At 35.4% G+C, this 24,174-nt stretch overlaps 1 long non-coding RNA gene across 1 annotated transcript; it reads right to left on the minus strand.

Moving 5' to 3' along the window:
- Window positions 1-1,152: 1,152 nt before the first annotated feature.
- Window positions 1,153-9,601, minus strand: LOC118356922. The gene is made up of 3 exons (XR_004820037.1): window positions 9,447-9,601; window positions 7,281-7,431; window positions 1,153-2,464 (listed from the first exon to the last, which is right to left on the minus strand). It is a non-coding gene; the product is annotated as an uncharacterized LOC118356922 (long non-coding RNA).
- Window positions 9,602-24,174: the final 14,573 nt, after the last annotated feature.

The raw sequence follows: 24,174 nt of genomic DNA on the forward strand, positions 1-24,174 counted from the left end.
AAGTACATTTAATATTAAATTTTTGAATTTCATAAAAACCATGATTTGAAATTATTGATGTATTTTTGAGGACTTATATATTATTAATGATAAATGTAAAAATCTTTGAAGAAATTTTAGGATTCCAGGTTATTTTTGTTAGTAATTATAGGAAAATAGTGTTCTCATCACAGATGTCTCCTTCATAATGCAAATAAGTCATGATAACTTTATTGCTTAAATTTCAGCTAAATCTTTTAAAGAAGAAACTGTCAGCATTTTCCTATCTATTGCTGCTGTTTTCTTCCTTTAGATGTTTAACCTTAATTAACAGAAACTCCTGGAATGGAAATATTTTGCGGAAGCAGAGTAGGGAAAGTAAGACCAGGTCAGGGAACAATGAATCACAATGACACACAGAAATGTACAGACCGAGGACCAGATAGGAGGGTGACTATTTTGGTCTGATATAAAGCCTAATTTTTTAGACTCCAAAACATAACTCCAGGAGATTCATTTTCCTTCAAATGGGCATTTATTTACACTGAGCTCATCAATTCTGAGTTAAACACAAGTAAGATTTAATGCCCCCTACATGTGCTTAGACCTTGTGGGAAGCAAAACCCAAGATCAATAAACCAAGAGTCCACATACTAATAGTGGAGAAGTGGCCCTAGAAATTTTCCCTGAGCCTACAAGATTTCAGAAATAGGCTCTGCCTCCCCCTTGGTGGGGCAGGGGGAGCAATTCAGTAAACAAGGTCCTGCTCATCCAGTCACAACACAAAGCAGACCACGCAGCCCTGTCCTTAATGGGTTATCAGGGTATACATATACCTAGATATTTATCTGGGGACTGACCCCCCAATAAGAATGTGACCCACCGGTTCTTTTAACTATATTCCTAAGATGAATCACACAAACACACACAATTTAAACATACTTTCTGACACAAAGATACTTGGAGAAAAAATAATTTCTTCTGTTATTTGAAATAACATACTTAACACTGCTAATCTTTATTTCATCTTTTATTTTTAAATATTATCCATTAATTTTTAATGAGATTTTCATTTAGCAAATTTTTTGTACATTTCTTTTAAGATTTTATTATTTATTTGACAGAGAGAGAGTGCAAGAGAGCACAAGCAGGGGGAGCAGCAGAGGGAGAGGGAAGCAGGCTCCCCACTGAGCAGGGAGTCCCATGCAGGACCCTGCAGTCATGACCTGAGCCAAAGGCAGATGCTTAACCCATTGAGCCACCCAGGTGCCCCAGTTTTTGTAAATTTTTACACAAACTTTTGCTTTGCCTAGACTTGATAATTGCCACATTTATGATGTTTGCTGGTTTGCTTGGCTTTCTGTGTACCTATAATTAAAATATTTCCTGTCTCTCTAATAATATTGTAGAACTCTTCCCAATATGGTCAAATGGGAAGCAAAGTTTTTTGAAATATTTTTTGCAAAAATTCACAACTATTTTATAATTAAGTAGTATTAGAGATTTGAAAATGTTTCAATTCGACATTCATACACAATTGATACTTTGCCTAGTATGCAGTTATAGATTGAAAATTATTTTTTTCAGAATTTTGAAGGAATTGTTCACTTTCCTTTGTTTCCAGTAGTGCTACTGAGAAGTCCAATACCATTCTCACTATCAAGTCTTTAAAGATGACACTGTCTTCCTTCTTCCAACACCCCAGATTCTTTTAGCACATTCCATTTATACCCAAAGTTCTGACACTCCACAATAATATCCAAGGATATAATGTTTTTGACTCATTGTACTTAGCTTTCATTGGGTTCTTTATATCTGGAAATCCACACATTGTATTACTGCAACATTGTCTTATATTATTTCTTTGATAATTTCTTCCTAGCTTTTTTCTGTTTTTCCTTTCTGGAACTGGTATCAGTTGGATGTTGTGTCTCTGAGATTGGTGCTCTAATTTACTTTTTTTTTTTCCTATTTCCATCTTTCTTTCATAGTTATTCTATTTTCTGGGAGATTTCCTCAGTTATATCTTCTAAGCCTCTTAATAATGTTTTATTTAATTTATCATGTCATGATGTTTTCAAAGATATCTCTCTTGTTGCTTTGAAACACAGCATTAGACTCATAGTTTGTTGAAATTTTTCAGAGAGTATTAATTCAGGATTTAAAATTTCTTAATTTTTAATTATTCTTTGCCTATTTTTATTTTATTTTTTATTTCCCTTTACTTTGTTTGTTTGTATCTATTACATTAGATGTTTTCCACAAATACCTTTTAAACTTGATCATCTATCCATTTTTAAGAATAAGGTATTAAAAAGTTGACTGAAAAATCTGTGAACATCAGTGGACATTTCTGCTGCTTGTCAATAGCTGGACTGCAGAGTCATGAACAGGTGGAGACAGGGACATTTCATTGTGCTTAATCCATATCAGTGGGTCCTTTCTCCTTGGATATTGAATTTCTCCATAGAGGAATTCCATTCACCTGCATAAAGAACATAAACTTAGTAACCTATATTTGGGAAAATATGCTGACTTTAAGTCAAACTCTCTGTTTTTAATTAATTATCTCACTTCTATTTTCAGTCTGGATAGTACTCCAGAGCCCAGTCTTTCTAATTGAAAGACTAATTTCCAATTTCTCTCCATAGAAAACTCCATGCTTCTGCTGGAACAGCAGAAGGAGAGTCACGTTGTTGTTTGTTTGGGGATGGGAAATTTGGAGGTAGGTATATCTACCTTACCCAAATTTTCAAATAATCTCTCACTTTTCAGGTCCACTATGTGTGTCTATTTTAAGGTACTTCCAATTCCTGAACCTTACCAAGGTTTTAGGGGCAAATCAGCTAAATTCTTATTGATTTCTTGCTTGAGGGATCTTTGCAAAGTGGAGAAAATCTAAATTTAAATCACATTAATCCATCCATTTCCCATCTACCAAAATTTTATTTATCATCTGTTATAATCTCCTCACCAATAATCCTTGTCCTTCTGAGCTTGTACCATTCATATTAATGTTATCTTCCCATAGGTATTAACCCAAGGATTTATTCACTGAATTCTAGGACCTGTATACTTAGCAAAAGTGAAGATTGCTTTCTATCAGTATTTTCTTCCTTATCATAGGTCTATTGCAAGAATCTTGAAAAGCATCATGCCCTACTTGGAGTTTGAAAATATTTATAGATAAAATATTTTCAAAATAATTTTAAAATTAAGATGGTAGACACAAATACCTTGGATTCTGATTATGGCTGTAACTTACATTCGAAAATTTTAATCACTCAGTACCCTAAGTTTCCTTTTCTGTAAACTGGGGATAACAATACTATCTAAATCGTGTGGTTATAATGAGAACTAAATAAGTTTATATGTGTAAAATACTCAGAAAAGTGGTACAGTTTCACAAAGCATTTCAGTGTGCTACTGTTCTTCCTGAGCTCTCCCAGACTTAAAATTTCCCTTATTTTTGTACTTAGTTATTTAGATCTCTTTGTCTAACTTTTCTGCTTTTTAAGAGTATCTGGGACCAATCAAGTATTGTTATGTTGTATTTTCATTTTAATTCATCTCAAAGTATTTCTCATACTCCTTATTATTTCTTCTTTCTTCCGTGAGTTATTCAGGAATATATTGTTTGATTTCCACATTCATGAGTTTCGCAAATTTCTTTCTGCTAATGACTTCTAATTTCATTCCATTGTTGCCTGAGAGCATACTCTATATTGTTTACATCCTTCTAAATTCGTTGTAATCCATTTTACGTCCTCACATATGTTTTATCCTGGATAATGTTTCATGTGCACATGAAAAGAATGTAAGTTCTAACACTGTTGGGTGGAATGTTCTAGAGGCAGCTCTTAGTTCTAGTTGGTTGATATTGTTGTTCAAGTCTTCTATTTTCTTGTTCATTTTCTGTCTAGCTGTTCTGTTGTTGAAAGTAGGGTATTAAAGTATTCAAATATTATTGTAGAACTGTCTATTTCTTCTTTCAGTTGTGCCCAATTTTGCTTCAGATATTTGAGGTTCTGTTGTTAGGTGCATATATGTTATCACATATTTTGATGGAATGATCATTTTTAAAAAGATTTATTTATTTATTTTAGAGAAAGACAGATAGAGAGAGCATGAGCAGAAGCAGAAGGAGAGAGAATCCTCAAACAGACTCCCCATTGAGTGCAGAGCCAGGGCTGTATCCTAGGACCCTGAGGTCATGACCTGAGCCAAAATTAAGATTCGGCCATTTAACTCACTGAGCCACTCAGGAGCCCCTGGAATGACTGTTTTATTATTATAATATCTGTTTGCCTCTAGTAAAAATTTTGATCTTAAAATATATTTTTCTGGGGCACCTGGGTGACTCAGTCGGTTAAGTGTCTGATTTCAGCTCAGGTCATGACCTCCATGCTCAGCAGGGTGTCTGCTTCTCCCTGTCCCTCTCCTTCCCCTTTTTGTGCACTCTCTCTCTCTCTTTCTCTCAGATAAATAAATGAAATCTTTTAAAAAAATTTTTTTTCTGATACTTGCTTAGCAGTCCAGTTTGGTTTGGTTACTGTTTTTCCTGGTATATCTGTTTCAATCCTTTTATATTTTACCTATATATGTTATATACATATAAGTGTGTCACTTTGTAGAGAGCATATGTTTGGATCATTTTTTTTAATTTATCCTGCAAATTTCTGCCTTAGATGGAATGTGTAATCTTTTTCTATTAATGATAATTATATTTAACTTTGTAATTTTATATTAAATGTAATTCATGTAGAATGTATGTCTGGCATTTGCAATTTGTTTTTCATGTCATATCTTTTTCTAATTTCTCTTCCTCTATTACCAACTTGATTTTGTTGTTGTTGCTGTTAAATAGATATTTTTTAGTGTTTTATTTCAATCCCCTTATCTTTTACTGTATTTTGAGTTATATTCTTAATGCTTGCCCTAAGGAACATAATTAACATCTTAACTTATAAGTAACTAGCTCTGATTAATACCAACTTAATTTCAATAGTATATAAAACTTTGCTCCTATGTAGCTCCATTCCATTCCCCTCCTAGAGCCTAGCATCACCCTGTTTCTGTGGAATCTTATGTGGAACTGTTGAGCTTCTAAACACTTCAAAGAAACATTTAACAAGACCTAAGGCTCTGGAGGGAGAATGCATTTTCTTGCCATCATTTTAATTTTACTATATGACCAGATAATCCATGCTTTTTGTGCAAAATTCAAAAGTAACAGTGGTGAGTGCAAAATAATTCTCTTATACACCTTTCCTTCAACCACCTATTTCCTCCTCCCAGAGGCAATCATTGTAATGAGATTCTTATATATTTTTCAGTATAGGCATACATGAACATGGGCCATATAGAGGATAATTCCTCTTATTAGGGTAAATTTGTGTTTTATTTTTCTGAATTGTAGTCTGCAGGAATCCGAAGTCTTTTTCTAAAACGAGCCTTAAGAGGAAAGTCAGCTTCAGTATAATCTTTATTGTCTCCTTATTCCATCCTACACAAATAATATCATCTTTGAATCTCATCAGGGAAAGTGAGATTCATTGGCTTTGACTGTGCTGATCTACTCTTTCAGGAGAAAGAATGATATGGTTATAAGGTTCTAAACTGTATGGATCTACACATTTATGAACATGTTGAAATCCTGGCTACGTCATCTCTCTGTGTTTATAGCATGCAGTCATGCTGTTCTCTGCTGTTAATATGATCTTAGGGATTCCCTTCCCATCTCTCCTTGATTAAATCTCTTGTTTTCCGTGTCCCATATTTTCCTTTTTTGTTTGTTGCCTCATGTTTATGGAGCATATAGTAAGGTTTCTTCATAAGAATCAGTATGTGGAAAATATGTTTTTTGAGATTTTGCACATCTCCAAGTCTTTATTCTAGTCTCTGTCTGATTAATACTATAGAAGTCTAGATTAGATCTAATTTCCTTCAGAATATGGAGCATATGAATCTACCAACTTACCTTCTGGTATTGCTGTTGAGAATTCTGAAGCAATTCTGATTCTTACTGATATATATGTGTGTCTCTTTATTTATCTTTCTTTTTGTGAGAATTAGAACTGTATATTTGTTCTTAAGTGTTGTTCCTAATTTCACAGTAATATGCTTAGTTTAATCCATTATATTGGGTGCACTCAGTAGGTCCTTTCTGTAAAGAAATGTGTGTTCTTGTCTTGGGAACTGCCCTGGCATTATTCCTCCTTCTATCTTTCTCTGCTCTGTCCTTCTGTAGCTCATATTATTTGGATATTGCATCTCTTTAATGGGCTTTCCAATTTTCTCTCTTCTTTTCCATCTATTTGTCTTTTTGTTCTATTTCTTATTGATTTTCCATACTTATCTTCCACACCTTCTATTTCTGTTTCTTCTCTAGTGTGTTTATAATGTTTTTATAAAGAAGCTGAAGAGTTGAAATAGGAATATCTGGAAGTACTAGCATATACAACAAAGGACCAGGAAGTATAACACACATTCATATTTGTTTCTTTAGATTCCATGAAAAGTGCTTAGTACATAACACACTCTCAATAAATGAATTGGTCATGGAATGAATGAATAAATAAATAATAAGGCCCAGATTCTAGTCCCAATATATATATCTTTCCTATGTCATCATCATCACGGTATGCCCTCTATTGGTCTCCATTTCTAACTAGCAATTTAAGACTACATTTTCTCTCTGCCACTGACAACTCTAATATTAGTTGATTCTACTAATATAAGTAATCTGGATTTTTTGTTAAATGCACACTTTTTAATACCAGGGACTATCCCCTGATGATGAATATGATTATATAATACACATACACAAATTTTAGTTAACTGAAATTTTTAAATTGTCTCATATATAGAACTTACTATACAGGTTAAGTAAAAGAATTGAACTCTCTAGTACTTGAAATCCACTAAAAATCCATCCCAATTTATTATGTATTTGCTAGACCTTTACCATTTAATTCTAGTAAACAAACCAGGACTGCAATTTGGTAAACTGAGTTCTTCCTTGAATAACTGAGTTCTTCCTTTCAAAACTATTTCTTGTATTATGTATCATACAAAGATCCAACCATCCACATTGGTTCGTTAAAATGTGAAGTAGTTTCATACAATTCTACTCATTGAGCAGGGGTCATATGAAGAATTTTCTTGTGACGTGGAACAGTGCAAAAGGTTTATATATCTTGATACTGATTATAGGGAAGCTATCAAGCTTTATCACAGAAGAAATTCATATTATAAAAAATAGTTTCAAAGTAAGTCTTCCAAATTCTAGATGTCTGTACCTTTAAATCAGTCGGGCAACAGCCAGATCTTTGAAAACCTTTGACTCTGTTTGCCAATCCACTAGCTTAAAAAGCATGCTTTTCATTCCTCTTTTTAAATAAAAGCAGCCTTGTCTGCACTGATTTCATCATCTCCATTGAAAATGTTTATCTGCCAAATGAAAAAGAAGAGTACAAATTAGAAACACTGAAACATCTTCTGACATTATTCATTTAGAAGCTAGTTTTCAAGTTGTCATTACATTTACCACATAAAAATTAGAAATGATTTGTTTGGAGGCCTACAGCTATTTCTAGACCCAAGATGTTTGGACAACTGTAGATAAAGTTTCATTATCAAACTGAACTAAATATGCTATAATTATATATAAATCAGGATGATTTTTGTTCCATGAACTTAAGTTATTAATCTACTCAGGCCAAGCATCAGGATACCATCATTCTCCAAAATTATACAAGTGTATTTCCCAGCCAAAAATGTAAAAAGCGATGTTTGAAAATTAAGGTCAAGGACTGGTTGGACAATACTCATGTTTCTATGATCTGATTGTTTCCATCTTTATTCTGGTCTGTGAAACCCAGGCTAGCCTTGTACTTTCACAAAACCTTGTGTTTCCTTATGTTTCATTAGCACTCATCACACTTGAAATTATTAGTTAAATGTCTATTTTTTCTAATAAATTTTAGGCCAGGGCCCTCTGCTGTCTTATTCTGTATGTCTAATAATACCATAGTAGGTATCAATATTTGTTGAATGAATTAATAATAAATGAATGAAGAAGAAGAAACCTAATTTATTATGCTGAGTTGATTTAAGGAATGGAAGTTGGAAAGTTTGAATGACCCTGTATTTTCCAAAATGTTTACATGATGATAGCTTTTTATAACTTTGGTATGCAAAATGTTATATGCATGGAGTTAACAAATAGTAAAAAAGAATGCTGGGATAGCTGAAAATGTAGATTTTTTAAGTTACCTAAGTCCTAGGGAAAGTAGGAAACCAAAAGAAACTCATATTCCGTACTTAAATTTTTAAGAAATAGGATTTAAGAATTCATTAATGTACTGAATTATTATGATTTCTAGACTAATAAGCATCATAATTGATTCAAATGACATATGAGATGCAGACCTCTAAGAATATTTACCATGTTAGTGAAACAAAGAATTACACTGAAATATGAGTTTGCTTTTCTAGCATATCAAAATTTTATACTTAGGCAAAGATGACATTTTTAAAAACTTATTTTTCAGTATAGAAAACTTTTGCTAATTTTACATTATATGTTATTAAAGGAATTTTCTAATGTTTTCTTTTCATATGTTAAGAAATTTTGTTTATAAAAAAATATGTTATGTTTCCCTGTAGGCCTACAAGCATGACTAGAATGCTACATAGCAGCGCCTTGGATATAATCTAAAAAAATGTCCTTATGTGCAAGAGCAGAGAAACCAATGATTCATGAAATTGCTCGATGTTGGGTATATTCCTTCTTACAGAATGAGTAGTTTACACAAGACATTTTTCCTTCCAATTTGAATACAAATATAAATTCTACTCAGTATGTCAGCATTTACATTAAAATGAATTTCTTACTCATGGGAAAAGGTTTAATTAAGTGTATTTAAAAGTTTGGAAATCAGCAGCACATTATGGTGAACAATATAAATGTGACTGCCTACTTGGGCTGGAATAAAACAGGAAACAAAAGAGAAAGAAGAAAAAAAAAACAGGGGAGAGGTCTTTCTTTTGCCTACCAACAAAACCGTTACTTTTTCTGCATCTATACCAGTATACTCAGCTTCCCTTCTCTGTAAAACAGAAGGAATGCCCATTTCCTACCATAGGCTCTTGCTCTGTTTGTGTACAGGATCCCATCAGAGTTCACCACTCAAGACTCCACTTTTGAAACTATCCCCATTTATCCAACATCATCAGTTTCTTCTTTAAACTTGATTTTTCTCCAAAACATATAAGTATACCTTAATATCTTTCATTTTATGTTTTAAATATATATATTTAACATAAATTAAATCCCTTCATTTAAAATCTCTGTCCATAAACTGTCCATGTGTCTTCTAACAATTACTGCAAGATATAGGAAAATGATTTCGTTATCTCCTAAGAGGTTTTCCTTCAGTAACCAAGGTAAGAACCTCCATTACCTTCTATCATGTCTCATTGTTAATTCCCTTATTTTACCAATCACAATCTGAATCTTCTTTATTTTGTTAACTTGTTAATCTAGTCTTTTTCCTCCAAGTAGCATGTAGGCTTTTTGAGGCAGATCCCTTAACTCTTGTTCATCACTGTATCTTGAGCTCCTAGAAGTGATCAGAACATGTGGTTATTTAATGTGTATTTACTAAACGAATGAAAGACTTACCCAAGTCCCTTTAGAAAAATTAAGAATTTCAACCCTAAGAAATGATGCAACTGAGGCAAAATGTCTTATTGTATTTCTCTCTTTCCTCCCTTTTTTCTTCCGGATATCTAATACCCTTTTGCTTTTTCACCGTAATATTATCCCCAGTATTTTGCCCTCTAGACAAATCTCATTGTCCAAAATAATAACTCATTTCAAAAATCACTCAATTCAAGTAGCCCATGGACCTTTAGATGAGCAGTAAGAGAAGCTCAGTTATTTAATTTAATTAATTCATATTAAGGCAAAAAATTAAGATTTGTATTTTCTTCCCTGCCAGCTTTATCAAGTGCATCTTAGATTGTTTAAAGGAGCAATCATATTTTAGCTGTGGTTGGCAGGAAATCAAGCTCTGTCTGATTCTCCAAACATCTTTACTAATTCCTAAGAAGATCTGTGTAACTGTTCCCCAGACAATTTTTACCATTTATTGCAGGATCATGTAATATTAGCCCTGGGCCTAGATACATATTTTCTAAAACTACTTTCATCTTTATCCTTCCAAACATTTTTATCCTGCTTTTCTTATCTCTATTAATGGGAACATCATGTTCCTTTATCATATATGACCATCATATGATTTTATTGCTCAAGGCACAAAAAGATTATCACCTTCTCTCACCTCCTACATGTTTAGTGAACAAATGTTCTCAATCCTATCTGCAAAATAACATGAAATCCATAAGTTCATCTTATTTATATTCCTATTTGTTCCATCTTAGTTGAGGACCTTGTGTTGTACCTCTAGGATGAGCCTTCCTCCACACAGCTCCTTGTCCACACAGCCAGTATGATCTTGCTAAAATGCAAACTTTTCAGGCCATTTCCACTTACAACAGGAAAATAATCCCTTCAGGATCTAGCCCTTGCCTTCCTTCTCAAACTAAACTCTCAATTTTTCCATATGGAGCACATGATAATTACAAGTAAAACCAGCATTTATTGGGCACTTACTCCATTCCAGGTGGCATTCTAAATACTTCACCAGGATTGGGTGCCTGGGTGGCTCAGTTGGTTAAGCGACTGCCTTCGGCTCAGGTCATGATCCTGGAGTCCTGGGATCGAGTCCCACATCGGCTCCCTGCTCAGCGGGGAGTCTGCTTCTCCCTCTGACCCTCTTCCCTCTCGTGCTCTCTATCTCTCATTCTCTCTCTCAAATAAATAAATAAAATCTTTAAAAAAATCTTCACCAGGATAATCTCATTTATTTCTTATAATAACACACTAAGAAAAAAGTACTATCATTATAATAAATGTTAAAATGAATAAAGTAAGGTGTAGAGAGGTTAAATAATTGTCCCATACAAATGAAAGGAGCCAGGAATCAAACCCAGGCTAGCCTGCCTCCAGAGCTCACATCCTATTTTTTTTATTTAATTTTCATTTTTTTTATTTTTTTTACGATTTTATTTATTTGACAGAGAGAGAGAGCCCAAGTAGGCAGAGCAGCGGGGCAGAAGCAGAGGGAGAAGCAGGCTCCCCGACTCGGGGCTCGATCCCAGGACCCTGGGATCATGATTCGAGCCGAAGACAGACACTCAACCGACTGAGCCACCCAGGCATCCTTTAATTTAATTTTTAAATGAAATATATTTGTTATGTGTAAGTTTAACATCATGTAAGCTTAAGATATATAACCAGTTGATTGGTTACGTTTATATATCGCAATATGATTGCCACTGTAGATTTAGCTAGAACCTCTATCACATCACATAATTATCATTTCTTAATGGCCACACTACAGCATCTTGTTGTTCCCCCATTTAAAAAAAAAAGTTTTCTTTCATCTCTATCATCATCGCTGTGCACAAAAACGGAGGCTTGGGGTGCTGGGTGGCTCAGTCGCTCAGTCGGTTAAGCAGCTGGTTGGTTACGCAGCCATCTCTTAGTTTTGGCTCAGGTCATGATCTTGAGGTCGTGGGATCCAGCCCTGCATCAGGCTGGGAGCTGAGCACAAGGTCGGCTTCAGATTCTCTGTCCCTCTGCTTGGGATTCTCTCCCTCTCTCTCTGCCCCTCCCCTCACTTGTGCTCTCTTTTTCAATCTCTCTAATAAATAAATCTTAAAAAAAAAAAAACCTGAGGATTAGTGACAGTAGATAAATTTCCCAAGATTGCAAAATAGTAAAATTATAGGGTGGCCCTGAACCCAGGCTATTCTGAATTCACCCCTGCTCTGCCTCTGCCCTTGGACTGTGTGCTCCCTAAGATGAGATGGATGGAAACTCCCATAGACACTTTGTCTTCTAACATATTCTTGATCACTGACTACAATCAGAGGACTTTATTAAATGCCTTGTGCTATACATGGCAATGTTTGAAAAAGGAAAGATGTTATAGGAGAATGCTGACTATTTCCTTCTTTCCAAATGCCATCCCTCAATAGTTTAAAGTCAATTTGTGCGAACATCAAATCTATGCTATTTTCTTTTGACATATGAGGAGAAAACATTAATTTGTATGAACTAAAGCATGTGATTAAACTATGAAATTCTTTCCAGTCATGACTATGAGAAAGGTTTGAAATAAATTGTAGTCTTCATACTACAGTGCATTAATGTAATCATCCCAAGGGCCCATAGCTAGGAATGTTTCAATGGCTCAAGTGCACCCATGGGTGGTTATCCAGACTGCATGTAGATTCAAAAACAGCTTCTGTTTTGAGTGAAGACCAAAAAAGGTGCTGAAATTCCATGGAACACTGTCATTATTAGTCATATTTGGCAAATGTTTTAATATCTAACACAAACTACAACTATAAAATTCTTTTACTTTTTCTCCTCCAAAACGTAAAGTATCAGAAAATATTTAGACTTTCCTTATACTGAAAGAGAAGTAAACACAGCTAAACATATCTGTAGGTTAGAAAATTAGCATACAGATTTTTTGCTGTTGTTGATCACAGACCATATAAACCAAACAAACAATAATAAAACTATGCAATAGTTCTAATACAAGAGCCACATTAATAATCAGTTCATTTTGAAAGCAAATTTATTGCAAATAGCTACAAGTCATAAAAATCTTTTGGCACAATAAATAAAATATAATTTTACATTGTCTAAATGTCCCCTATCTTGGTAGAAAGACAATTTTAGCTATTATAACTGGTATGGTGTATGGACTTTCATTTTATAAATATTTAGGCTCTGACAGTCAAAGTGCGTAACTGAGAAGAGCAGAGCCCTGTGCAGATGATGAACACCGGCCCCTGAATAAACTGGAGAAGACATAAATGTAAGCATGGCGGTTCTTTTATTGCACTATGCTTTGTTTACTTTTAGACACTGTGTATCAATAAAGCCACAGGTGTCCAGTCTCCCACTAGGTTGTCACCAGAGAGTTTATCTTTTTGGCTTTCCAGTTTCTATAATAACATTATTCAAAGGATGAACCCATCTCACTTTTATTAACTAGGAAGTAATTTAATATGAACAATTTGAATAATTCCTTCTGAAAATATATTTTTATGGCAAATCTGTTGCTTGGAGTCTTAGGGTCTGATAAATGACAATCTAAACAGTTATTACTCACTGCAAAATGGTCAAAGACAGGTTTAGATATACCAAGCTGAAACCTTCCTTACTTCCATAATTCTCCCATTAAAGGCCCAAACACAATCATGCCAATTCTAGAGGCAGAACATATGAACAGAGCAATCTGTTTAAAATACTATTCCCGCTGAGAAAACACAAGAAGACAAGAAATAAAATCTCTACTTGAAGAAAAAGGCAAATAGGAAAAATAATGAGCTTTCAAGTTAGAGACAGTAACTCTCTTCAAAGATGATATAGACAACTACTTATATACAGCATTGATGAAATATAATTCAGAATAAAACATTCAAGAAAAGTCATAATTACTGTAATCGCTGTCAGTAATAATTTTAAAAAGTCTTCTTTTTCAAACTAAAATATTGGAACATCTATTTACTGATATGGGATGACGTGTTGTGTTGCACAGGTTTTTTTGCTGTTGTAAGTGTTATTACATTAATATAATGTTTAAAAATCAGAGCAAATGCAAACTGAAATGCATTAGGTTGAATGTGAGGTGTGTTGGCAAACCACTTTCATTTGAGTGACATGGGATCTGATAAACTTTCTTATGTCCCCCCATTTATGGCATAGGTTGATTCTGGCAAGCACAGTGCTTTTTCTCTCACAACTCCACATTTCCACAATTCAACATATTCCAAGATAAATGAGGTCATAGGTCATGTACATAACATCACCACCATCACCAGCCTTTCTTCTGCAGCTTTTATACCCAACTTGAGTGTAAGCCTCCTGAGGAGGGAACAGGGACGATTTGCTTATACTCGCTGTTCCAGCTCCATTGCCTACGCAGAGTGCCTGGTACATGGAAAGTGCTGAATAAATATTTGTTGAATGAACAAATGAATGAATAAACACTATTGCAAGTTGGTAACACCTATTTTCAAATGAAAATCTCCATAACAACAACAACGGCAACCTCTCATGTGTCAGTATTGTGCTAAATGTTGTGCACACCAACATTAAGGTAGATATGACTATTTTCCTTTTACAAATGGGAAAATGTGGGGTTTTTTTTAAGATTTTATTAGGTTATTTGACAGAGAGAGACACAGCAAGAGAGGGAACACAAGCAGGGGGAGTGGGAGAGGGAGAAGCAGACTCCCCACTGAGCAGGGAGGCCCGATCCATGGGGAGCTGGGATCATGACCTGAGCCGAAGGCAGACGCTTAGCGGCTGAGCCACCCAGGTGCCCCGGAAAATAGCCAAGTTTCTAACTGATGTTGGAAGGGTTCATATATCAACTCAAATTAAGTTTGGCTGAAAGTAACAGAAAACTTCATGATAGTGGTTTAAACCCAAGTTTGGTATCTAGCTGTGCTCTACGAAGTTCTTAAGAGCCAAGACTCCATCCAGGTCACTGCTCTAACATATTTGGGTTGTGTCCTTTATTCTCATATTCTAAGGCAATATCTCTCTTCCAGAAAGCAAGATGGAAGAGGAATTAAAGAAGAGATGTAAAAAATATATGACAACTCTGTCTTAAGGAAGGTGTCCAGAAGCTGACACATTTGTTTATATCTCACTGACCAGAATGTAGTCACTGTAACGGGTTGAATTGTGGCCCTCCAAATTCATTGAAATCTTAATACTCAGTATTGAAATCTTAATACTCATTGAGTATTAAGTATTAAGACTTAATACTCAGCATTGAAATCTTAATGCTCAGTACCTCAGAATATGGCCTTATTTAGAAATAGAGCCATTGAAGATGCAATTAGTTAAGATGAGGTCATACTGGAGTAGGGTGGGCCTGTGATCCAATATGACTGATGTCCTTATAAAAAGAATGCCATGCAAAGAAGCAGACATGAACAGAGGGAGAACATTAGATGAAGATTAGAATTAAGTTGCCATAAGCCACAGAGCTACCACATGCTAGGAGAAACGCCTGGAACAGATCATTTCCTAGCACGTTCAGTGGAAACATGGCTCTGCTGACATTTTCACCTTGGACCTCCAGACTCTGTAACCATGAGACAATAAATTTCTGTTGTTTAAGCCACTCAGTTTGTAGTACTTTGGTAAGCCCTAGCAAATCAGTAGAGTAACCTTTAAGGCGGTCTGGCAAAATTTAGTTTTTTGGCTCTATGTTCAGCTAAATTTTTGAAAAAGAGGGAAAATAACTATTTCAGGACAACAATCAGTCTCTGCTAAACTATGCTACTCTCTGAGAGGTGGTCTCAACATTCAATATTTCACTGAGTCAGTCACAATTAATTGTGAAAAGTACATTAGCACATTATACTTTAAACCACATAGAAAGAAAAAATGCTAGCAATTTAATTATGACAGGTCACTTATAAAAAGGTGCATTCCTATTTCAGAGTTGTGAAGTGTAAAAAAAGAAATGGGCATCTTAGAATCAATAAAATATGGTAAATAATCTATAGACATTTGGTTATAACAGTAAGCACAGGAAAGAAATAGTTTACATGAGCTATAATATAATATTTTACATTCTAGCTTATATAAAACAAGATGACTTGTCTTACTGCAGGATTAAAAAAAAGTATACATAATTTAATCAGATACAGAGATTATAAAAATGTCAATATAAATATTGATATAGATATAAATATATAAAAATAAACCTCTTCTTTGATTAACCTTATTCAAAATGCTTCCACTGTATTAGTGGAATGCAATATCAGTGGTTTCATATATTCCCCTTAAGTCAAAGTAATATTTGGTATCAGTTATGTTTATTCCAGAAAAGAATTTTTGAACAATTTGATGCCCCTTTCTCTACCAAATAAGAAAATAATAATACTGTTTTAATTGGGAATAATAAAAAGATGATCTAATAAGTAAGATTATAAAAACCATAAAATCATCAAATGCAGTCATAATTTCCTGGCCTAAAAAAATTATTTGCTTTTATTTTCCTTTTCTCCATGAAACTCAGTCCCATTTACTTGAATTATTCTTTTCATTATGTATTGGCTAAACTTCTTTAGAAGCAACTGGGATTTTTCTCTTTAGTCCCAAAGGAAAGTTTTAATTGCATGTTGCCATGACAAGTTGAATTATTAAGACACATATTACTAGATAATTCTACAACTTTCTAATTTTAGAGGGTCTTATCAAGAAAGCCACTTTCTTTAGATGTATGTAGCTGAGATCTAAAAAATGCAAAGCATCTGTCTCACAATTAGCAAGGAACAATGTAAGGATCAGTTCACTGGCTTAACCAGGGCCAGAGAAAGGAAACCAAGATCTCCCACTGTGCAAACTTTGATGATTTTACATTTGTAAACCCATAACTGAGCTTAATTCAGCAACTGACCTGTGAAAGAGCACTAGTTATTAACATTAATATTAATAACTATCATAATATTTAGAGTGTCTCCCCATAGTATTACAGAATATAATAAAAACAAATTGAGATTCAATTACATCGATAAACAGCTAAAACATTAGGAAAGACATTAGGTAACACAAAGACAAAAATGCTTACAGTATAAAGCAGGCATTTGTGAGGCAAAGAGCAGGGCTTCTCATAAGGATTGCTGTACATCATGCCTTTAAGCAATGTCTCTAGGCAGACATTTTTGGGAGGAGGTAGAATTTAGTGGTCATAGTAATTTCAGTAAAGGAAGAGGAGAGGGAACAGTCAAATGTACTTAGAAGAATGGAGGTGATAAGTAATTCATTCTTTCTCTAGATGGTGCTTATTCAATTGTACTTTGTCCCCATTATCACCTATATGTGTGACTTATCTATGTTCTAGATCAGGATTCGGCATACTTTTTAATGAAAGTAAATATTTTGGGCTTTACTGGACACTCTTTCACAGCTACTCAACTCTGCCATTTTAAGGTGAGAGAACCACAGACAGCACACAAATAAATAAATGTGGCTGTGTTCCAATAACACTTTATTTATGAACACTGAAATTTGAATTTGATATAATTTTCACACGCAATAGAATATTATTTTTTTTATTTTGTTCTCAACCATTTAAAAATGTAAAAATCCTTCTTAGCTCACATACCATACAAAAACATGGGGCAGGCCAGATTTGGTCCGCAGACTATGGCTTGTCAACTTGTGTTCAAGGCTGTGAGTTTCGGGCGCCTGGGTGGCTCAGATGGTTAAGCGTCTGCCTTCGGCTCAGGTAATGATCCCAGCGTCCTGGGATCGAGTCCCGCATCGGGCTCCCTGCTCCTTGGGAGCCTGCTTCTCCCTCTGCCTCTCTCTCTCTCTCTCTGTCTCTCATGAATAAATAAAATCTTTAAAAAAAAATTAAAAAAAAAAAAAAGACTGTGAGTTTCGTAAAATGAGGCATCTCTTTTTTTTTTTTTAAGATTTTATTTATTTATTTGAGAGAGAGACAGAGAAAGCACAAGCAGGAGGAGAGGCAGAGGAGGAGGGAGAAGCAGACTCCCCACTGAGCTGGGAGAAGTGAGGCATCTCTTAAACTCATCTCTACCAGGGGTGCCTGGGTGGCTCAGTTGGTTAAGCGACTGCCTTCGGCTCAGGTCATGATCCTGGAGTCCCGGGATCGAGTCCCACATCGGGCTCCCTGCTCGGCAGGGAGTCTGCTTCTCCCTCTGACCCTCTTCCCTCTTGTGCTCTCTAACTCTCATTCTATCTCTCTCAAATAAATAAATAAAATCTTCAAAAAAAAAAAAAACTCATCTCTACCATCCCTCCAGTACCTAATATATTGCCTTATACTTAGTAGGTGCTCTATAAGTACTTGTCATAGTGAATACTTGCATTATAGAGGTAAATTGTAGTGGATGAAAACAAAATGTAAAACACATTCATCCTTTTGTCTGCCTCCTCAGAATGTCTTTAAGCAGCTTCCCCCATTCTCATTCATAGTGTCCTGTTCTTTTCCATTAGGTAGTTACCACAATAGTTAATTACATATTTATTTGTGGGTTTTCATGCTTATTTATTAATTTCTGTTTCCGGTGTGATGAATTACCACAGACTTAGTGGCTTAAAAGTAACACATATTGGCTATCTCACAGTTTCTGTAGATCAGCAGGCTTGATGATTTGGCAGGGTCTCTACTTAGAGTGGCATAAGGCCAAAATCAAGGTATCTGCACGACTGTCTTCCTTTCTAAAAGCTCTAAGGAAGAATCGGCTTTTCGACTCATGGAAGCTATTGGTATAACTCAGTTCCAGGGGATAGTAGGACTGAGGCTCCCATTTCCTTGATGACTGTGGCTATTATTCTCAGCTTCTAAAGTCCATTGCATTTCTTGACTCGTGCCCTCTTTGCTTTCAAAGCCAATAGCTACAGATCAAGTCCTTCTCATGCATCATCTCTACTATATTTTCTTCTGCTCTCCATCTCTCTGTGGCTTCAAGCAGGAAAGATTTTCTGCTTTTAAAGGTTCATGTGATTAGATTGGTCCCATTCATATAACCTAGGGTAATCTCCCTGAGTCAAGATCGATAACCTTAATTACCTCTGCAAAGTCCCTTTGCCACGTAATGTAACACAGTTATAGGTTTCAGGGATCAGGGCATAGACATCTTTGGGAAGAGGCATTATTTAACATACCACATTTACCATCCCATTAGGCTGTAAATTCCATGAGCAAAGGCCCTATGTCACACACACACACACACACACACACACACACACACACACACACACACATATACACATACACACACCCAATGCTTGACACATTTGCCAAATACACAGTAACTGCTCAATAAGTATTTCTGGATTTAAAGAATGAATGAATGAATGAATGAATGAATGAATGAATGAATGAGTAGATCTAGGGTTAAGTAGAATACTCTAACCTAGAGTTTAACATCGAGGAGTCTTCAGTGAACCTTTAAGATGGTGGTTAAGAAAAGCACAGACTTTGACTTAGGAAGACATGGATTCAAACTGGTAATTTTATTGTTACTTAATAACTGAGTAGCCTCCGGGGATCTTTACCTAGACTCTCTGTGCCACACTTTGAATCTCTGTGCCACACTTTCTTCATCTGAAAAGTGGAAAATCAAAATCCTTCCCTAAGAAATCTGCTGAGGACTGAATATATCCATGTATGTATGAATGTACGTACATATTTCCTAGATATCATAGTGCCTAGCTTATAGTTAGCACTCTTTTTATGATAGCCATTATAAATGCTAAAGGTATTTTGAGGTCTTGGTAGTTGATGGAATTAACTTAAGTGGGAAGTACTAGAATAGAGAAAATGAGAAAAAATGGGAGAGTAGGAGAAGGGAAGGAGAGGAGAAGAGGGGAGAGGAGAAAAAGGCCTCAGAGCAGAACACGGCCATCCATTCATATTTAAGAAACAAATAATTGAAGAGAAGTAAGACTCAGTGACTAGTATAAAGGAGGGTGGGCGCTTATTGTATTGAACACTGAATGTTATATGTAAGTGATGAATCTCTAAATTCTACTTCTGAAACCAATGTTACACTATATGTTAACTAAGTAGAAATTAAATAAAAATTTGAAAAAGAAAAAAGAATCCGTGGCTAAAGAAACAAGAGAAAGAGAAGAACATGGTCTTGGAAATAAAATGGAGGAGGGTTTTGAAAGATAGAGTGATTAACAGTTTCAAATACAGCAATAATAACATGTGCTGTAAAAACTGAAATGACATTACATTATTGGATAAAGAGGTCAGTGATTATTCTGTAAAGAAGGTTTGGTGAAATGGAAGAAGAAAAAAGAAAAAAAGGAGAAAGGAGAAAACAGGATGAGAAAGTATGGTCTATTTTTAAAGAAATAAGTTTAAAGAAATAAGAGAGATGGGCAGTACCTTGGGAAAGGGTTTTGGTCAAAAGGGTTGATGTAGAGGGGAATTTTGGTTGTGCATGTGTGATTTTAATGTCCTTCACTCATTCCTTACCACAGCTATTGCAATCCCTTACCTCTTCTCATGCCCCTGTCCTTCTCATCTTCCCCCATCACGCTCAGCAAAGAGGCTCACCCATTTCATGCAGCATATAGGAACCATCAAGTAGGAACATTCTCAACTTCTCAATACAATCTCCTTCCCATATATCAATTCCCCCCCCCAATGTCTTATTCTTCCGTTTTACTATCACCATGGAAATGATAAACCTTCCCAATGCCAGAATAATTCTTCTACTTGTGCTCTCAGTCTCTGCCCTACTTGCTTCCCTGCTATGACCTTGAATTAACTCCTTTGTTCCTCATTTTCTTCTGTGGAAAAGTGGAAGCAGTCTACTATATAAAGTCTACTATTTTTCGTAGACTAAACAAGGTAAGCAGGTATAAAATGCTTAATACAATGCCTGGCATTTAGTAGGCACTCAATGTGTATACTCCCTTTTCTCTCTTGCTTCTACTACGAAATACCTCTCACCTGGCTTATTTTCTTCTGTTACGCTTTCTCCCCTAAGATCTCATCCTCCTCTTGCATTGTCAAGCATTAGATTTTTTACATAAATCACTTTCTGTTCTCCCAATACCTGAGGTTTATCAAGTCTTTTGTCCGGTACATGCCCATCATTCTTTCATCTCTAATAAGCTACCTCTGCAGTTCTATTCTAATCTCCCCACCTCTTTTCTACCTCCACCTCTACTCACATCCTTATTGTAACAGCAGACCTGAGCATCTAACTTATGAACCCTGCTCTTCCTGGCCTCTCTACTTCACACAGCCCCCTTCTTGTCCCATCTCCTTACTCTTTGACTTGACATCTTACAAGCCTCAGATGGAATGCCACCAATTAGATCTAAGTCTCACGAGGAAAAGGATATTATCTGTGTTGTCCACTCTGCATAACCTTGAACTTTGTTTCTAACTTGAATATTGAGGGAATAAATTAATGAATATGTTCCTGCCTTCGGTGTCCTCTGTCAAAATCATTGAACCACTTCACTTCACTGCCTATCAAATTTGTGTCTTTAAAACTTTTGTTTTGTGTTTCAGGCCTAATTATCTGTCTACATGATAGTTCCTTCTTGATTGTCTCATAGACATCTCAAATGTGACATGTCAAAACTAAATTCAACAAAATTACTTCCACTTCCCACCCCTTTCTCCTCCAGAACCCCCAAGTTTAATGCATGCAATCATCACCCATCTAGTTGTTCTAACCAGAGTTTGGAATCATCATTTACATACTCATCTTACTCATTCCCCCAACCAATCCTTCTACTGACTTTACTCTTGTATATCTCTTGGCTCTGTCCACTTCTTTTCATTTCCATTGCTAACATCTAGCCAGTCACTTTATCTAACCCGGACTACTACAATAGTCTCTCTACTGGTCTTCTCATATGCATGCCTAAGTCCTATACAATCCATTCTCCATATGGTGTAAGAATAATCTTTAATGCAGATTTAATCATATCACTGCCTTGTTCAAAATATTGGAATGAAATCCTAAACATGGCAATGAGGCTGAATGTCACTTAGCTCCTGCCTATATCACCAGCTTAATTTTTGCACTCTGCTCAGTGTCTGCATTCTCACCACTTTCTCTTAAGTCCCCACTTCTTCCTACCTTGGGATCCCAATGAGTTAGTTCTTTCACTCATGCTTCTGAGGTTAGCTGCATAACAGCTAGTTGGTTTACCTTAGCAGGCTATTAGCTGGGCATCTCAGCTCTCCTCCATATGGTCTCTCAATCTCTTGCAGGCTATCCTAGGCTTGTTCTATGCCAGAGACAGAACCCAAAACAAGAAAACAAGTTACAAGATGAGCCCAAATTCAAGAAGTGGAGAAATAGGGGTGCCTGGGTGGTTTAGTCATTAAGCATCTGCCTTCCCAGGGTCCTGGGATCCAGCCCCACATCGGGCTCCCTGCTCAGCGGGAAGCCTGCTTCTCTCTCTCCCACTCCCCCTGCTTGCGTTCCCTCTTTCTCTGTGTCTCTCTCTGTCAAATAAATAAAATCTTTAAAAAAAAAAAAGTGGAGAGAGAGATTTCTGCTAGATGGGAGAAGCTGCAAAATCATGTTGCAAAGGGCATGGATAGAAGACCATTATCTGGGTACCTCAGTATGATCTATCACAGCAGCCAAATCTCAAAAGAGAAGTTAGTTTTTTATTTTGTTTTGCTTCTTACCTTAAGTCTAAAATATAGGATATTGATGGATGCAAATATAAACAACTTACTCTATATTTAATTGAGTATTGGGAGATATTTATGCCCCAAAACTTCTCCAAGAATAGTAGAAAAGTTTCCCTGCTGATAAGGATAGAAGCTGTAAGGAAGTTTGGAATGAATCATTGGGAAATGCAAAATCCTTATTTTATCTTAAGCATTATGATAAATATGGAATTTACCTGAGTCTCAAAAAAAGTATTTTAAAAATCAGAGAAGTTGCGAGGGCAGGATAAAACAGCAAATAAAAAGGACTGATCTTTGGAGTAAGAGAAAATCCCCGAGTCTTCCCTGCATAGGTGATTTCCTCTGTGTTTCTTTATGTTTTCAAAAATCACATGTCCCCATTTTAAATAATAGCACCGTGTATCTCTCTTAATAGTATTTATCAATGTTAAAATTTTACATTATTTTTTGTGAACTTCTGCATAGGAGGGCAGACACTCACCGTCTGCAATTTTTACTTTTCTTTGAATATAAGTATTTTATATATGAAAAGGACTTTTTTTGAACATATAATATGAAAAAATAGCAATTTATCACTTTGCTTAAGAAATACACCATTATGGGGCACCTGGGTGGCTCCGTCGTTAAGCGTCTGCCTTCAGCTCAAGTCATGATCCCAGGGTTTTGGGATTGAGCCCCACATCGGGCTCCCTGCCCTGAGGGAAGCCTGCTTCTCCCTCTCCCACTCCCCCTGCTTGTGTTCCCTCTCTCGCTGTGTCTCTCTCTGTCAAATAAATAAAATCTTTAAAAAAAAAAAAGGAAATACACCATTATTAGTATTGTTGAAGCCTTCTGCATACTTCTCAGCATATCCTTTCTCACACTCATTACTATTCACACTTACTGTTTCCTACCATTGTGATTTTAGTACACACACATGTATCTGTAAACAAATAGTGTTTAATTTTATATTATTGGACTTTATATAAATCATTCATTTTCAATGCTGCATAGCATACCATTATCTGTGTGTATGTATATAAATTCATATATATATGTATATATATAATTTTATGCATTCTTCTGTCAATGGATTTTTGGATATTTAGACTGTTTCCAGGTTTTTTTTTTTTTACCATTACCAATACAGATGCATTCATCCATTTCTTCTGGCATACATATGCAAGAATTTCTCTCAAGATTATACCTAATAAATGAATTTCATATTTTCAACGTTACTAAACAATGCTAAATTGTTTCCCAGAAGTAGTTTTACAGAAACAAATTCTCATCAGAAGTGTATAAGACTTGACATTATTGCACCGATACTTGGTTTTATTAGACTTCTTAATTTTTGCCAAATGGTTAGGGATGAAATAGCATCTCACTGTAGTTTTAATATGTGTTTCCCTGGTTATTAATGAGGTTGAGAATTTTTTCTTATATTTACTGGTTCACATGTCATATGCTTAAAATTCCCTATGTTTATTGGTATATGTGCTATTTTTTCCCAGTGTTTTATTTCTATCCCATTTTGTTTTTCCATTGCATAAATTAGTTGGTTTTGGGTTTGTTATTGTTGTTGTTGTTATTGTTGTTGTTACCTTGGTAAGGTTAGGTAAGCTGTCCTAGCAATTTATTTATTTGAAAATATCTTTGATCTTCTTTTGGAAAGCTTGTTGCAGTAAGTGCACAATTCTTCATGGACGTTAACTCCTGTGATAGTTAATTTTATTTGTCAACTTTATTGGACTAAGAGATGCCTAGAGAAAACATTATTTCTGGGTGTGTCTATGAAGGTGTTTCCAGAAGACAGTAACATTTGAAACAGTAGACTGAAGAAAGATTACCATGACCAACATGGGCAGGCATAATCCAATCCAGTGAGAGC

Source organism: Zalophus californianus, chromosome 4 (genome assembly GCF_009762305.2).
Source record: "Zalophus californianus isolate mZalCal1 chromosome 4, mZalCal1.pri.v2, whole genome shotgun sequence".
Taxonomy (NCBI): Eukaryota; Metazoa; Chordata; class Mammalia; order Carnivora; family Otariidae; genus Zalophus; species Zalophus californianus.